Source organism: Colobus angolensis, unplaced genomic scaffold (genome assembly GCF_000951035.1).
Source record: "Colobus angolensis palliatus isolate OR3802 unplaced genomic scaffold, Cang.pa_1.0 Scaffold208, whole genome shotgun sequence".
Lineage (NCBI taxonomy): Eukaryota > Metazoa > Chordata > Mammalia > Primates > Cercopithecidae > Colobus > Colobus angolensis.
The window spans coordinates 3,136,378-3,154,334 of NW_012115244.1; positions in this window are offsets into that span (position 1 = coordinate 3,136,378).

Sequence of the window (17,957 nt, forward strand, 5' to 3'; positions counted from 1 at the left end):
TACCCTAGAACTTAAAGTATAATAAAAAATAAAAATAAAAATAAAATAAAATAAAATAAAATAAAAAGAAAAATAAAACAGGATAGAATCTAGAATCGAGTCCCAACCACCATGCCAAAAATACATGCATTTCATAGGAGGTGGGGCCCAGAAAAGCCGTGGTTCTTGGAGAGTGGTCAGGTAGGAGAACCCTCATCTGGCAGCACCCGGCAGCCAGCTGTGTGAGATGCTTCCCAGCAAGGCGTCTGCACTCCACAGGCGACAGCACACGCGCAGGATGTGGGGCACCCCACCTTCATACTGCTGGGACTTACGCAAGCCCTGCATGACCTGTGAGAGTTTGGAGAGAGGCTGATGCCTTTCTTTAACAACTTAGTTACCTTAATTAAATTAGCACACATGGATCGCTGCTGGCCAGCAGGCTCGAGTGATCCATCTGACCTCAAGGTAGACTCATCTCACACTGTGGAACTCCTCTGGATGAATGCCATTGATTCTGATCTAACTATGACCCAAGGAACATCCAGGAGAGGTAAACCAGGGACTTACAGCAAGTATGAGCCACGATGCCTGGACGCATTCCTGCCGTGGTGACAGCTGACACGGGCCAGCCTCTAAAATATTTGAATAAATACTTATACTGCCAGGTCAAATGGGATCAAAGCCACAGAGCACCCAGCCCAGCACTTTTAAAGCACAAACCTGGGAGAGGATCTCTCCAGGGCAGTGACCTGATGAGGCTTCCTGGACGAAGAGGCATTTTGGTTGGACCTTGAATGACGGTGGGATGAGGCTGCAGAAGCAGGTGAGAGAGTCTCCCCCGCACACAAAGGAGACATTCACTCTTCTAGAAAGCACGGTCTCCACTCAGGGCTGGCTGCTGGGACACAAGCGAGTCCCAACCTCCACAGGCTCACAAAGGCTGGGGTCGCAGATAGTGCCACTGCCTGTGGGACTCGTGGAGGGTAAGGCAAGTTGAACAGACATGGAGGCCATGGTGAGTTTGTGAGGAGGGGGAGACGTGGTCAGATGCTGCCCTGGGTAAGTATTCACACGTGGAAAAGCGGAATGGAACCGGAACTCACCCACGTTTGACAAGCGTATGAAGCCACTGCCAGCGAATGTTCCAGGTGACATTGCTGTTCAAACACTTAATATAACTAAGATCCATTGCCATAGAAAGTCCAAAGTAAGGCTTGCATGTAGCAGAGTGTGCTCCAAAAAGCTGTTGGCAGAAGCAGCTCCCTGCTCGCTGCACTGGGAAAAGCGAGCAGAGCTGGTAGCAGGACATGGCCCCAGGACAGCACGGGGCAGGACCCACCCAGGTGGCAGGACATGGCCCCAGGACAGCACGGGGCAGGACCCACCCAGGTGGCAGGACATGGCCCCAGAGCAGCACAAGGCAGGACCCACCCAGGACACTGACCCCGCTCCTCTCTCCTGCCTGCAGTTTCCTTGCAAGCAGAGGATGCCAAGATGGACGGGCACCTCCCACAGCCAAGACACATTCATCCACAGTCTCTCATTTAATCCTCCGCCAGCCTTGGAGGAAGGCTGAGTTCTAGACGGCCACATTTCCCTGGGTTCTCAGTGCCATGGGTACTGTGAGGTCCTGCTAACTCTCCAGACAACCGTTGCAGTGATTTGCTCACCACATAGTTGCAAGGTCTCAGGTAACCCCCACCCTCACTCAAGGCCCCTCCCCAAAGGTGAGTCTTCTCCAGGGACCATCTGGGGGCTCCTGTGTACTCACACTTGGCCCTCTCCTGGTCTGCAGCTCTGGCCTCCTAGTCAATGTCTTCTCTCCACACTGTCCCTGGTTAGCAGCAGCCAACCCCTGGCAGGGTCCTTTCTCAGAATGAGCATCCTGTGCACCCAGGGGCAGGCTCCAGAGGCTCCCCAAACCATGAGGCCCTCGTGACCCACACGTGCGGGCACCTCCTCACCTCTGCTGGAATCCACACCGAGTTCTCCGTGGCACGTGGTCACGGGACCTGAGGAAGTGCCACAGATGGCTCTTTGCTTGTCATGGACCCCAGGGCCAGGTGCACAGGGGCACGGGCAGCAGGAGCTTCTGCCTTTGTCTCTGTTCTGGCTCTGCAGCCTTTGTGAGCAGGGCTGGCAAGTTCAGGAACAGCTGGACTCTGATCCCGACATCTTTTTGGCTCAGGAGCCCGACATCTTTTTGGCTCAGAAGAGTTGCTGCTCTGCACAGAAGGGGGCCCACCCAGTGGCACACACTCCTGAGGGTCTGAGGGCAGGAATAGAGCTCGGGTCTGCCCAGCCTTTCAGCCTGTCCTTCTCTCCTGGAAGAGCTTGGATATTACACGGAGATCACTAGAGTATCTCATTCAATTTTATGCTCTTTCCAGGGCTTCATGGAAAGACTTCCCAGTTGCCCAGTGGCAGTGGAGAAAGGTGAGTGCCCGGAGTTCTCTCCCAGCAAGATGAGGATCCTCAGAGAAGCTTCCTGGATCCCTGAGTCACCACGTGGAAGGTAGCTGCCTGGGGAGCCACAGACCCGCAGTGGACTTAACTGAGTGAAAAATCTTTAAAGTGGGGGGTTTGTTTTCACAGCATAGCCAGGTTCAGCCTGACTGATCCAGGCTCCAAAGGAAAGCAGCGTCTGAGAAGCCTGGGTGGTTCCCAAAGGCCTCTCTTGGAAGCTGAGAGGCAGCCAGACACTGGGCAGGGCAGAGGTGCAGGTCATGGGATCGGTGCTAAAGCAGATCCCAGTAACCTCAGGGCTGCACCCTCAGCGTCAGGCTGGTCTGCACTCCTGACAGCTTCCCAGGAAAATCTGTGTCCCAGATTGCAGTACAGGGTAGATCTGTGCATCAGGCCCAGAGCCTCAGATGAGTACTGAGGACCTGCTGTGTTCAGCAGTTGCTCAGAGGAAGCCCTGTTGTTGGTTAGTGTGGGCCACTGATTACATTGCATCGTGAGCCCAGTGGCTGAGAGAGAAAGCAAAGCGCTAGGATGTCTGCCGTTCAGGAGAACCCTGCAGCCTGAACCCTCTGCTTCCGCAACCAGCATCAAGCCTGAGCAGGGTCTGAAGCTCTGTGTGCCTCTCACAGCAGCACATTGACAGGAGAGCAGCAAAACTCTTCATTAGGGCAGACACCAAGGTCCTCATCTGTGGGATGTGGGCACAAAGACGCATCCGGTGCAGACTCTGCACGCAAGGAGGCCCCTGTGGTGGAAGCAGTGTGTGGAGGGGGCTTTCAAGTGGCCCTTGCCCTTTGCTCCAGGGTGTACATTTCCTCAACACTGTTTCTTACACACGCCCCGCCGGACAGGGAATCTGTGTTAACTGTGGAAAGACGTCAACGCTGCACAGCTCAGGGGATGTGGCTCTTGGAGGCTGGCCGGAGGCAGGGATGGGGGCTTTTCTCAGCCCCTCTCACACCAGGAGGAGGGGCTGGCATCTCATTTCCAGACCCACCCAGGCACCTCACTGGCTTGCTGGTCTTCACCACTGTGCCTCCTGCACCAGGACTGTGTCCAGTCTCCAGTGGGCACAGATTTAGGGGGTGAGACAATGCAAGGATTGCGGGCAGGGCTCCCACCCTGCACTTTGACTGCTCCAGGCCATAGCCCAAAGTGTGTCTAAGTCCTTCAGAGGCCCTGACACAGGCTCGTAAGCCCTGCTCTGGTAGTCTGACGGCCACTGGGTGGGACGGATGGACATGAACAACTCTTCCCCTACACTAGGCCAGGCTGACGGACGGGAAATGTCAGCGAAGGAATGGACCCAGATTTCTGAGCTACCACAGACAGGATTTCAGATAAATGAGAGTTAACTTGGGAACAAAATCACAACTTAATCCTTCAGGGAGTTTATTTTAAAAGACAGACAAAAAGCACATTTAATTTAATGTTATGCTAAAGCAGCAGCAATGTTCAAAGGCAGGGCATGGTAAGAGAGAAGCAATTGCTTCTTTGCCCCTTGGAATAATAAACCTCAAAGAATCAGGCAGCTACTCTACATATTCTGTGCAGAGACCCATCCAGCCATCCTGCCCCCTCAACTGCAGCGCACCTATCTACCAAGGACTCCAGAATGTTCCTGCTTTAACCACTCCATCTACTCCCACCCCCTCGGGAGCCTTCACACATGCTGATTCTGGAGTATCCCTGTCATCCAAATGCCTCCCCTCCCAGTCCTTTGGGGTGCTCCACTTCTCCTCCTCCCGCTCCTCCCCTTCCTTTTCAGGTGTCTCCCTCCTTCTCCTCCTTCTCCTCCTCCAACAACCTCTTTCAGGAAGGCCTTTCAACACCTCACAGCTAAAATTGACTCCCCCGACATTCTGCAAAGGAAGCTGTAAAGTGTGCTTGCGGAGAGGAAGAGAGGAGAGGAGGAGAATGATCTTACGGGGCCTGGGGACGTCTAGGAGGGTGCAGAGAGGAAGAGAGAAGAGTGATCTTACAGGGCCTGGGGATGCCCAGGAGGGGCGTGGAGAGGAGAGGAGGAGAGTAATCTTACGGGCTCTGGGGACACCTAGGAAGGGTGCGGTACTGCAGACTTCCTACACACGCTGCCTCACTTCCTCATGACAGCAACCTCCATCCATCCCCTCAGCACCCAGCGGCGCTCTGCGGGCAGGAGGAATTGAGAGTGCATGGAAAGCTCCCAGAAGAGGCGTGGGCCAGGGTGGACCCTTGAGAAATGCCAGTGAGATGCAGAGGCAGCAGCGGGGGCACAGGGGAACCCAGGCAGCAAGCCTGAGGCAGGCACCAGCCAGGAACCAAGGCACAGAGGCCCATGTTCTTACAGAACAGAGATCGCGGAGTTCCCTCACATTCTTCCAGAGGTCATCAGTTTGGGGATTAGAAGATGTTGCCTCCAAAAGCCGCACCATCTTTGTGCAGGTTCCAATGGCTCCCGGCATGGAGCTCTGGGTTTGGGTCTGATTGATCTTCCTGCAAGCATCTGGCTGGAGATGGTCATGAAATGTTTTACTGGGTGAATTAGTCCACGGATAGGCAGTTACTACTGTAACCAAGCATCCGATGCCAGAGGATAATTAACTTTTTCTCCGATGAGTGCCCTACATCGAGTTCCTACCAGGAAAAATTAAACTCTAGCAGCTCATTGTTTCAGCCTGGGTTTGATTAGTTAGTAACCTATTGGTCAAAATGGTAGAACCGATATTCTGTGATTCAGAAAAAGACCTGCCCTGCAGAGAAAAGGACCTTTGCTCTAATAGACCTTGGGCAACCAGGATGACGTAGCTCCAAGGATGCTCCCATTTCTCTTTGGTACAATGTTAGGCCTGTTGAGTGCTAATATTACCTTGAGGAGATGATTATGTGATGCGTTCTTGTACATTTTGAATGTATCCTTCAGCACTTTAATATTTAAAACATGTGTTCTGAAGCAGTGGTTTTTCTACATTGTGAACAGAATAAAATGTAGTGGAACCCACATCTTGTCAAAACTCCCTGTGAGCAGTGAGTCGCTTTGCTTGAATGTATTGGGGCAGGAGGACCCAGGGGAAGGGTGTGTTGGCAACAAGGTTTATAGATAATAAAAATTGACACTCACAGTGGCCCGGGTGTGCGAAGGAGATCTCTCTAAGGCAAATCAGCATGATTATCTATTAATTAACCTTGAAATAGAAATACTCTCAAGCACTGAAACCTTTTCAGATGAACTGCAGTGAAATCAGGCACCCTATTACCATAATAACATTTTAAACTCGATAATGTATTTAACATTTGTCTAACGTAAGTGCCTATAAGTGCTGTAATATACCAGTTGTGATGATAAGATCAAACAACAGTCTTTAAAGGATGACAGTGTTGAGATGGGAACATCTCACTCAGGTAATCGCCCACTTCCCTTCTCAGGTGCTGGGAGTGAGTCCTGTGTGTGGGAAAGAAGGAACTTTTGTACCATTTTGGTCTCTACCAGTTTCTTTCCCACTTTCCAGAAGCTGCTGGGCTCAGCTCTAGCACATGGAGGGCCTACCTGGGACAGGCCTGTGCTACTTCGGGGGACACAGGCACCGAGAAGATGGAGTGTCCCACCCTCAAAGGCTGTATGGATTTTTGATGGGAGCGTCCACAACAGCAAAGAGGAAGGCCTAGCCTCCTCTGGGAATGGGCTCTCCCTGACTCCTGCCTTCATCCCATCACTGGGCCCTCACTATACAGCACTGTGCATGTCGACTGGAGGCAGGGATGAGGGCTTTTCTCACCCCCTGTTGCACCAGGAGGAGGGGCTGGCATCTCACTTCCAGGCTCACACAGGCACCCCCCGGCTTGCCCCCACCAGAGCGTGTAATGGCTGCAATATACAACTCCCATATCTCAGTGGCTCCATGCAACAACCAGTGACCTAAGCGGGGTATATGCTTTGGATGTTTGTCCCCTCCAAATCTCATGTTGAAATGTGATTCCCAGTGTTAGTGGTAGGGCCTGAATCATGGGGGTGGATCTCTTGTGAATGGCTCAGCACCAGCCCCTTGGTGATGAGTCCTTGCTCGGTTAGTTCACATGAGATCTGGTTGTTTAAAAGAGTCTGGGACCTCCTCCACCCTCTCTCTTGCTCCAGCTGTTTCCATGTGATTCACTGGCTCCCCCTTCACCTTCCGCTATGATTGGAAGATTCTGAAGGTCCTACCAGGAGCAGACCCTGGAGCCATGCCTGTACAGCCTGCAGAACTGTGAGCCAATTAAATCTCTTTTCTTCATAAATCACCCAGCCTGGGGTATTCCTCTATAGAATGCAAGAACAAGCTAATACAGCAGGCAAGAATTGGGAGTGCACTCTGCTCCGCATGGTCACTCAGGGATTCAGGCCTCTTTTTTCTGGTGGGTCCAAATCCTCCCTGGGCCTGAGGGACTCCAATTTGCCCTCTGCATCCAGTTGGCAAATGGAGAAAGAAAAGGTGCAGGGTGATCAAAGGGCCTTGTAGGAGGCAGGTCTGGAAGCAGTGAACCCCACCACTGCTCATGGCTCTTGGCCACAAGTCAGATGCTCAGCCCCATCCATCTATGAGAGAGCATGGAAAATACATGCCGGAGGAAAATGACAGAGCTCAGTGGACCAGCGCATTTTCCCTGCTCCTCCAATGTCTGTCCACGCACAGATCTCTGCAGGGCGGGGATAGGTTACATTCACAGTTCTGCCTTGATGCCCAGCACAGAAAAGGCGCTCAGTGTGGGACTTCTGAGTCTGTGTGTGGGTGAATTAGTAAAATATCTAACTCTGATTGAATGTGGTAAGCAGGGAAGAAAGCTGGGCTTACGATCGTGAGATCCCTACTGTGCAGCCGACACTGTGCCTGGCACCCAGTGCCCGCATCGCCCGCATCCTAGCCAATCCACTGCACTGTGGCAGGAGAGACACAGAGCTCCTGAGTCACTTGCCCAAGGTCACTGGCATCGTCATTGGCAGATCTGGGAATGGAACCAACATGCTCACTTTTTCTACCGTTCTTATCTGTAGCATGGCCTCAAAGCTGTGTGAAAGAGTGACTGTCCCAGGGAGGGTGAAGGAAAAAGCACAGTATCTTAGTGGCCCTCAGAGAGGCAGTGATAAATAGCTTTTTCTTCCCTACATCTGACCCCAAAGAGACCCTGCTCCAGGCGTGCCCTTCCCACACCTGGTGAAACGCCAGAGAACGCCATCAGTCCCAGGTCACCAAGACACCTGTCTTCTCATTGGGAGTTTCAGTCCGTTCTGTGTACTAATTATGGCCTGTCATCTGGAACAAATACCTGATATGACAAGAGAGATAAGTAATATGCTAAGAGAAAACTTTCTCTTTTTCTTAATTAAAGCACAAAACTCCTTTTAAAAGCAAGAAAATATATCTATTGTCTCCAGTCGGTGTACGTACATACCAAAGTCTGTAGAACGTTGCTGTTTCATTACATTGTGCTTTCGGTGTTTGAATATAAAAATAGTTTGTGGTTAGAAAACTCAGCCAGAAAGTGCCAAACAAACAATAATAATAAGGACAGCTTTTTAGAGAAACATCTAATGTGTTCAAGGCATTTTGCAAACATCTGTAATATCCAGTTACTCTGTAACAGTGAAACAGCAAAAGAACTCACAGCACCCACTCAATTTTTGGTGAAGGGATCTCTACTCATTTTTGCACGTAGGATAGGATAAGGTAATTTTAGAGCACTGAGATAATAATGCAAAAACAACAATTGTATAGTTTTTGAAACTAAGTCTTGGATTAAAGGGAAAGTCTATAAACAGCTAACTATGTTTTGTTTAAGATTCACAGAAATATCGTGACCTAAGGACAAAGAAGTTCCCAGCCTCCTTGGCCCCTCGCTGGCATCAGATCTCTGTGGTCCTTGGTTGCCTCTTGATACCACCCTATTCCTCTTCCCCATATCTCCCTCCCAGAAAAATCCTCCACCAGCCTGAACAATTTAAGATGTTTCTCTAGAATGCTAGTTCACCATCTTCCCAGGTTTGCTGGCTTTCCACACAAAACTGCTTTTCCTCCCATAACCTGGTCTCCCGTGTTTGGCTTTTGAGCGGTGAGTGGCCAGACTTAGGTTTGGTTACAACTCTACCCAGAATTATGATCATCCTGATTTTACACATTAAAATAAATAAATAAAGGAGGGCCAGGCCTGGTGGCTCATGCCTGTAATCCCAGCACTTTGGGAGGCCGAGGCGGGTGGATCACTTGAGGCCAGGAATTCAAGACCGTCCAGGCCAACATGGTGAAATCCTGTCTCCATTAAAAATACAGAAAGTTAGCTGGGCGTGGTGGTGTGTACCTGTAATCCCAGCTACTCAGGAGGCTGAGGTGGGAGGACTGCTTGAGCCCAGGAGGTGGAGGCTGCAGTGAACCGAGATCATACCACTGCACTCCAGCCTGGGCGATGGAGCCAGACTCTGTCTCTAAATAAATAAATAGTAAATAAATAAATAAAAAACAGGACCAGGGTAGAGGCTTGGAGATGGTAGGGCAGGACTTTGAGCTCAGAGGCTCTTGTCCTGAGCCTGATTTATTTCCTCCAGGACTTGCTGCCTCTAGGATTAGGCTGGAAGAGCTGAACAATCCCAAAGCTTCAGGGCCCTGCTCCGTGCCAGAGACCGTGCTGGAGCTTGGGAGCACGTGGAAGCCGCAGACCTATCCACCTGCGGGAGAGTGTGGGAAACACGCATCCAGGGGGCCCAGAGCAGCCTCTGTCCCGGGATGCTGGTGGGCCGTCTCCACAAAAAGACCCCCTAGAGGTCAAACGGGCCTCTGTCCCCAGATGACTAGCACAGGGAAGACAAAGTCAGAACCAGCACCCAGCCACGCCAACACATCACATCGACCGTGCTCGTTACTGGAGGAAAAACACTTAGCAACAACCAGCCAAGCTCTGCTTCCACCCTCAGGAAACTGCCGTTAGGAGCTCATTCCCTTGCCGCGGTCACTCCAGGGAGCAGGATAAAGTTCCCGTCTCTTAGCACCCACGGCTCTATCCCTTCCACTTGGAAACAGGCAACTCAGCAACTGTACACCCTGATTTACGCTCTTTTCTTGAGAAACATTCAATCTTATGGCTTTAGTTGTCAAGGGAAACAGGAAGAACCCACCGAGTCTTGTAAAAGGCTCTCCCAAGCCTGCAGTTCTCTTTGTCTTCCTAAGAGGAGAGCCAGGCAGGGCACGCACAGCCCCGTGGCAGCCACAGCACTGAGCACCAAGGAGCCTGCTGGGATCTGATGTGGCAGGAACAATTGTGTCTGCAGGCCAGAGGGAGAGCGCCTGGGGAGTTGAGGACGTGCACTCATCAGTTAGTTGGGTTTCCAAGGAAAGGGCTGACTGTTGAGCTGGGAGGCCCCGTACCTGGAGGGGCAGGTGCACAGGTCTCTCTGCTGCTGCAACCCAGAGAAGGGGCAGACAAGGCGGGGCAGGGGCAGGAAAGGATGGCATTGTGTGTGCCAGGCAAGGGGGCAGGAGACTTGGGAGACAGGGAGGAAGGTAAGGCCCATGCCCCTGCCTGGAAGAGTCTGAGGAACCCAAAGGGCACATGGGTTAACTCACGCCTGGGACCCAGCACCTCCGGTCCCGCAGTCGGGCATTGCCAATCAGGAGAGAGCCAGCCGTAGGGAAAGGCTGGACTCCAGCGTGAAGTCCTAATGTTCAGCTGAGGATCTGTGTGGTTGATGACTGGGCAGGCAGCCATGCTGTCTCCAGAAGCTGGGGTTGGCCAGGGACAGGGAGGGTGAGAGGCAGGGGCCAGCCAGAGGGGTGTGCAGCCCTCACCCTGGCAGAGCACAGCCTCCCACAGCACGAGGACTTGGGCAGGGCCATGGGGCACGACCAAGAGCCAGGGACTAAGATGGAAGCTCAGCGTGAGTCCACCAAGGAAAGGGCATAGAGCAGAATTTTTAATTTTAATGAAGTCCAACGTATCAATCATTTTTTTCATGGATTATGCTTCTGCTGTTGTATCTAAAAAGTCATCACCACACCCAAGGTCATCTGGATTTTCTCTTATCTTCTGGGAGTTTTCTAGATTTTCATTTTACATTTTACATGTACACTTCTAGTCTCTCACCATTAAGTATCATATTAGCCTAAATGTAAATATATAATACATGTTGAGTTAATTTTTAGGGTAGGTGTAAGGTCTGTGTCTAAATTCATTTTATTACATACGGATGTCCAAGTGTTGTACAGCGGTTTGTTGAAACTGCTATTTTGGGTCCACTGTATTGCCCTTAATCTTTTCTTAAAGATCAGTTGACATATTTATTTGGGTCTATTTCTGGGCTTTCTACCCTGTTTTGTTGGTTTATTTGCCTGTTCTTTCACCAGTACCATACTGTTTTGATTACTATGCTTAATAGTAAGTCTTGAAGTCAGGCAGCATCAATCCTCCAACTCTGTTCTTTTTCAATATTGAGTTGGCTTTTCTAGGTATTTTGCCTCTCCATGTAAACTTGAGAAACATTTTGCTGATACCTACAAAATAAGCTGCTGGTATTTTGATTGAGATTGCATTGAATCTGTAGATCAAGTTGAGAAGAACTGATGTCTTGATAATATCAAGCCTTCTTAATAACAGAAATTGAATAGTTCCCCATTTATTTTTTTATTTTACAGAGTTTTATAATTTTTCTCACATACATTTTGCACATATTTGGTTTGATGTGTATCAGTAATTCATTTGGGGAAGGCTAATGTAAATGGTGTTTTGTTTTTATCTCAAAGACAATTTGTTCATTACTGAAAATAGGAAAGTAACAAAATTTTTATATTAACTGTATAATCAACAACCTTGCTCTAACTGCTTATTAATTTCAGGGTTTTTATTTCAGTCTATTCTTTTGGATTTCTACATAGATGATTATGTCAATTGTGAATAAAGACAGTTTTATTTCTTCCTTTCCAATCCATGTACCTTTTATTTTATTTTATTTTATTGTCTTATCACAATAGCTAGAATTTCTAGTATAATGTTGAAAGGAGTGGCAAGGGAACACCTTGTCCTTGTTTCTTATCCTAGCAGAAAATCTTCCAGTTTCTCACCACGAAATATCATGTTAGCTGTAAGTATTTTGTAGGTGTTCTGCATCCATTTGAGGAAATTACTCTCTACCCTGAGTTTGCTAGGAGTCCTTATAATGAATGGGTGTTGAGTTTTATAATATCAAGTACTTCTGCAATTTTTCATGTGATCACTTGTATATTAATTATTGATTCAATTTTGTTGATAGATATAAAGCTTTCAGACTGTCTATTTATTCTTGTGTGAATTTTGTCAGATTATGTCTTTTAAGGAATTGGTCCATTTAATCTATGTTATTAAATTTGGAGGCATACAGTTGTTCATAGTTTCCTTTATTATCCTTTTAATGTTCATAAGATCAGTAGTGATGTTCCCTCTTTCATTTCTCATTAAAGCAATTTATGTTCTCTCTTTTTTTAGTTAGCTTGGCTAGAGGCTTATCAATTTTGTTGATCTTTTCAAAACCAGCTTTTGGTTTTGTCAATTTCTGATTTTCAATTTTATTTATTTTTGTTCTAATTTTTATTATTTCTTTTCCTCTGCTTTGGAAATTACATCCAATCTAATATATACATCTAAGGTGATTGATTTTAGATCTTTCATCTTTTCTAGTATATACATTCAAAGCTATAAATTTTCCTCTAAATGTTTCTTTTGCTGCATCTCACAAATTTTGATGTTATATTTTCATTTTTATTCAGTTCCAAATATTTTTAAAATTCTTCTCAAGATTTCTTCTTTGACCCATGTGTTATTTACAAGTGTGTTGTTTAATTTGCAGGTACTTTGGAATTTTCCAGCTTTCTGTTATTGATTTCCAATTTAATTGCACTGTGGTCTAAAGGCACACACTGTATGATTTCTATTCTTTTAAATTTGTTAAATGTGTTTTATGGCCCAAACTTTGGTCCATTTGGTGAATATTCCATGTGATCTTGAGAAGAATATGTACTCTGTTATTGTTAAATGAAGTCATCTATTGGTATTGATTATACCCACTTGATTGATAGCACCATTGGTTTCAACTGCATCCTTACTGATTTTCTACCTGCTACATCTGTCCTGTGCTGATTGAGGGATTTTAAGTCTTCTGCTACAGTAGTGGATGCATCTCTTCACAGGTCTATCATTTTTGGCCTCTTGTGTTGTGATGCTTTGCTGTTAGGTGCATGCATATTAAGTATTGCTCTCTCTTCTTAGATAATTGACCTCTTTATGATTATGAAATGCGGACTGCAATTTAACTGAGATGGTTAGAAAAAGGCCTTTCAGGGAAGTTGACCAAACTTCTTCTGGCAAAGCTAATGGGGCAAAGGAGAAGGCTGACAATTGCCTGCACCAGAGACAGCCAAAAGGTCCTATTACAGTGCAGGTCATCACCACCGGAAACCTCAGCCCTGGCTTGGCATTAGCCCTAGAATAAGCCAACCCAAGCTTGACCCACAAATCCTCTGGGATCTAGGCCCATCTGTCTTCTTGTCATGATACTTATCTTCCTTCCCCAAGCTCGAGCCACCTTGGAGAGGGCCTGCCCTCTCTTCCTCTAACCAGAGACCTGGTGCCTACCTCAGGGCCTACACATTCCTTTCCCTCTGCCAAGGATGCAGCTCCTCCTGTGCAATGCCTAGTCAACTGGTTCTACAGCCTTGGCTTCCATGCCGCCTCCTCCAAGCAGCCCTACCTGGTGATCCCATCTCACTTCTTATTGTATATCCTGCCTATTTCCTCCAGAGAAACCAAACAGTTGAGAGAAATTTGTCATTAGATTGCAATTTCCCTGACAGCATGGATGTCGCCTGTTTTGTTTTCCTGATGTAACCCGGTAAGATAGCAGGCGCTCAATGAATGTGCTTTGGACAAATTCATACGTGGCAGAATAAAGCCCAGGATAGTGCCTGGAATGACTCAGACCCATAAAAGCTGGTAAGAATGAACATCATTCACAGTGAAGGGAGATCCCAGGGAGTTCAATCAGCTTTCCAGTGTTGCCCAGCTTCAGGAGTGGGGCTGGGATTTGAACCCACAGCTTCTGACCACATCTTCCATCCCCTTTAAAGGGGCAGGGCTGCCTCAAAGACCAAATAGAAGGAGTATTTCCCAGTCTTGGTTGGGGGAGGAGGGGTGGATGCAAAAGGCAGCAGCTCCTTGGCTGCAGAACAGAGTCTCTTAAACTGGGAAGCCCACCACGGTGACAGCCAAGTCTGCCGGGATGCCACCCCTTCCCCCTGCACTTTGTCTTCACCACCAGCAGGGCATCCCCATGGCTCTCTGCAGCAGAAGCCACTGCAGCTCTTTCTGAGTCCGGATACTTTCCCATATCCCAGTCCTGCTCCATCTTTAAATAATTCAAAGCACTAAGCCCTTGCAGATCCCCACAGGCTGGACATCCTCCCGGGAAGCAGTTGGAATAAGAAGAAAGGGTTGTCTCCCAACCCTGAGTTCAAGAGATGTCCAAAGCTTTTAATTTAGTTTGATTGATTTAATATCCTGCATCCTGGGAGCTGAGCTCAATGTGATCCTAGCTGCTCTTCTCTCCCTGCTAAGCTGACAGTAAAGCAATGCATTACAGGGCTAGGAAAAATAATAAAATGCTTTCTCTCCATAGTTCACCCAGCAGCCAGAAGCTATTTTCAGGGAGGAGAAAAGGCTCTCTAGCAGCTGCTCGTGGGCCACCTGAGCTGTGTATCTTGCCAAATCCTCTTGCTGGGGGAGTCTCCGTCCCTCCACTGCCCTGAGAGGACTGTGCCACCTTGTTCAGGGATGCTTGCCTAAACAGAGAGCAGGTGCTTTGGACCACTTTTTGCTGCATGGATATTTTTATGGAGAGGTCTCTCCTCCAATGTACCCTTCACCCTTACCATTGAGAAAATGTACCACTAGGTTCTCCCACTGTTATACCGGTCTCCTCCAGGAAGCCATTCCTGCTCCAGGGACTTAATCCAGCTCCTTCCTAGCTCTGTGGCCTGAACACCAACCCACAGCACTGGATCCAGCTCCTTCCTAGTTCTGTGGCCTGAACACCAACCCACAGCACTGGATCCAGCTCCTTCCTAGTTCTGTGGCCTGAACACCAACCCACCAACACACAGCACATGGGTACATTGCTCATTGGCTTAGACCCCATCATTTTCTCACATGAACCAAAAGTCATCCTGCAGGCAGGCCCTCAGGCACCGTGTCATATCTTTCCTGGTATCCTAGGCTGAGCCCAGGCCCCAACCATTCACAGCTGGACTTTCAGCAAGTGTGGCCAGTGAGTGGACATGACTACTTCCCTCCTGATTCCTGATGGCTGAGCGTTGGGTCAGTGATACAAGCTGGTCCCCAGCTCTGACCACCTCTCTAGGCCTCTCCTGCAGGCAGGACACGCTGCCTATGTGCCACGACTCCTGCTTTCCAGTGCTTTCCTCACGAGGTTGCTCCCCTTGGCCTGGCACCGATGGCCCCAAGTCCCAGCAGCTCCCTTCCGTCCAGCCCCACCCCCACCTCAGCCAAACTGGAGGAAAGCCCAGAGGGAGGATGGGTTACCTGGGCCACCCAACAGAGCTATCAAAGGCCTGAGTGTGTCTATTCAGCTTTCTGGATGGCCCCCAGGTGGCCTCAGCCATGCTGGAGTCCAAGGAAACACGTGAGCCCTAACACAGAGAGAGGCACATCCTCCCGCACATGCTATTACTCCCTCAGCTTCTGCCTGCAGGTGCCCACGTGGGAACATGCCCTGTGCCCCCATCAACACTGGGCATAACTGCTCTGACCCCTCACTTCCCAAGACTGGGGGGGCCCTTCCTGGATGCACAGAAGGGTGAAATCCAAAGTAAATCAAGCTCTTCCGGCAAAGAAGGGGCCATGGCGGCCATGCTCCCCTGCTGGGAGGAGTGTCCATCCTTTGTTATCCCATCTCCAAAGCTGGCCAGTCCCTCAAGACCTCGCTTAGCCTGAACACTCTGCAGAGGGCACCTGAGCCCCCTCCCGTTCCCTGTCTATTGGACCTGTCCCAGAACTGTTAACAGCACCAGGCCGGCAAGTGGGGGTCTCCAGGCTGCACCTGTGGAGTGGACCCCTGTTAACCACCCTTCAGCTGGTGGGACCCTGGGCTTCTCTTGGTGTGGTCTGCATCCTATCACTGTCCCGACATTGTGTCCAGGGACACCACCCTCAGTGTCCATGTGGTGACGCTGGACTGTGCTGGACTGTCCATAGCTGGACTGTGCTGCCTGGGAGGGGACAAGGGGCCAGTACTGGCTTTGAGCCAGTACTCAGGAGACAGCCCTGGGGGGAACAGAGATGCTATTGAAGCTGTCACTCTATAGAAGAGAGCGCCAAGGGACACAAGGCCTGATCGCCAGGAGAGGCTACCTATGAGTTCTTACTGGCCCTCAGACTTTAGCTAAAGGTCAGCCCTTCTCACTCCTTCATCTTAGCACTTAGCAGCCCTCGTTATTTATTCAGCACACATGCCTACCATCGGCTGGGCCTCAGGGACATCAGACTTGACCTTGGCCTCAGGGATCCCGTATCCTCACGGGCTTCACATGGAGAGCCTTGTTGGGCTCTCCATGATCCCATCATCACCTCCTCCACAGAGGAAGCTCTGCTCAGAGAGAACACCAGGTCCATGAATGGCACCACACACCACTGTGCATAGCTCAGAGGATACCTTGTGTTTGGAAGCAACAGAAATATGTCCAGATGTCTTCATGAGCCACTGAGTATTTGCCTTCTACTGTGCTTGGCACTACTGCAGAAACAAAACTCATCAAATGGATGGAAATGGGCCTCCCAGAACCATGCCTGGTGTGCAGTGAGCATTCTACAAAGGCTACTGTTGCTGCTCTACTCCACCCACTCCCCACCTACAGGCTCAGAAGACTCAAGAACAGGCAGATGAGAAAGACCATGGCAGGCAGTCCACGTACCCCCAGGATGCAATGGACACTCATTGACCTCCCAGGCAGGGACTGAGGCCAGCCAGGCAGGGGCAGCATGGAGCACCTGCTTTGATGACCGGCAGTGATAGTCGAGGCAGGCGGATCAGGAGACAGAAGGTCTGCAGCTCAGGGTGAGAGGTCAGAGCAGGATCCTGCCACCTGGGCAGGCATGGGTGACAGTGAGACTCCTCAGCCTAGAGTTTCTGGCTTCCAGGCTCAGGCTCTGATTCACACACTGGCTTTGCTATCCACAACATGTGACTTGGAGAAGTCCCTACAGCTCTAGAATCCTTGATCCTGGTGTGCGCTGAATGGAGTCAGTAGGAGAAACTTCATTTTAAATTTGAGGATAAAGTGAAACACAAATTATAAGTATGCCAAGCATAGTAAGTGTTCAACATACAACAGTTGTGGTTATCAATTACCGGTGAAATCAAGAACACGAGGTTGATTTTCCGTTTAGGGATTCAGAATTCAACATTTTTCCTTTTCTTTTTCTTTCTTTTTTTTTTTTTTTTGAGATGGAGTTTCGCTCTTGTGGTCCAGGCTGGAGTGCTGTGACCCAGTCTCGGCTTACCATAACCTCTGCCTCCCAGGTTCAACTGATTGTCCTGCCTCAGCCTCCCAAGTAGCTGAGATTATAGGCGCCCGCCACCACACCCAGCTTATTTTGTATTTTTAGTAAAGACGAGGTTTCTCCATGTTGTCCAGGCTGGTCTTGAACTCCTGATCTCAGGTGATCCGCCTGCCTTGGCATCCCAAAGTGCTGGGATTACAGGTGTGAGCTGGGGCACTGCGCTCAGACGAGTTCGACTTTCTCAGAGTTGTTAGTGAGACATGTCTCCTGATTTCTGCAAAGGTGGTTGAAACCAGTGACTGGACCTGGGCTAGCGGCTCTGAGGAACTCTGACCAAGGATGACAACTGTGAATTTCACCAAAAGGAAGGAGCAAGTGGGAAAGTCTTGGGAACAGTCAAGGTATGAAGGGAGGGAGGAAGGGAAAGGTGTGGGCTGGGAGCAGGAGGTGGGAGCCAGGAAGGCACAACACAGGTGTTGATGGGGAGATGGGCAAAGGGACATGGCACCGACATTGGGCAGGTCCCTTTCCAATCCCAGAGCCCTAGAGAAAGCACCCACCCAGACACTTGGCCCGACTTGCCACTCCGGGGGCTTCCTCCCATCTCCGAAGATGCAATGCCCACCTCTCCGGGATGGGCACCTGCTTGGTTCCCCACAGACTTGAGCCACAAAACCGGGGGAGCCAGAGAAGCTGCTCCCCTCTCAGGACAAGGTGCTTCAGGCCCCAAATCTGAGCCTGCAGAAAGCACACCATCCAAAGCAGCAGGGCGCTCCAGCAGGTCCCTATCTGGACATTCTGAAACATATTTTGCATCGCTGCTTCAAGAAGCCCCAAGCTCTGCGGCAGCGGTCTGATGTCAAGGAGGCAAACTATTTTCTCAAGGCTGGTTTTTCGGAATAGAAACAAGAAAAGTGAGCTGACCGTGGCCCCTTCTCAAGATGCATAACTGGAAGCATCAGCAT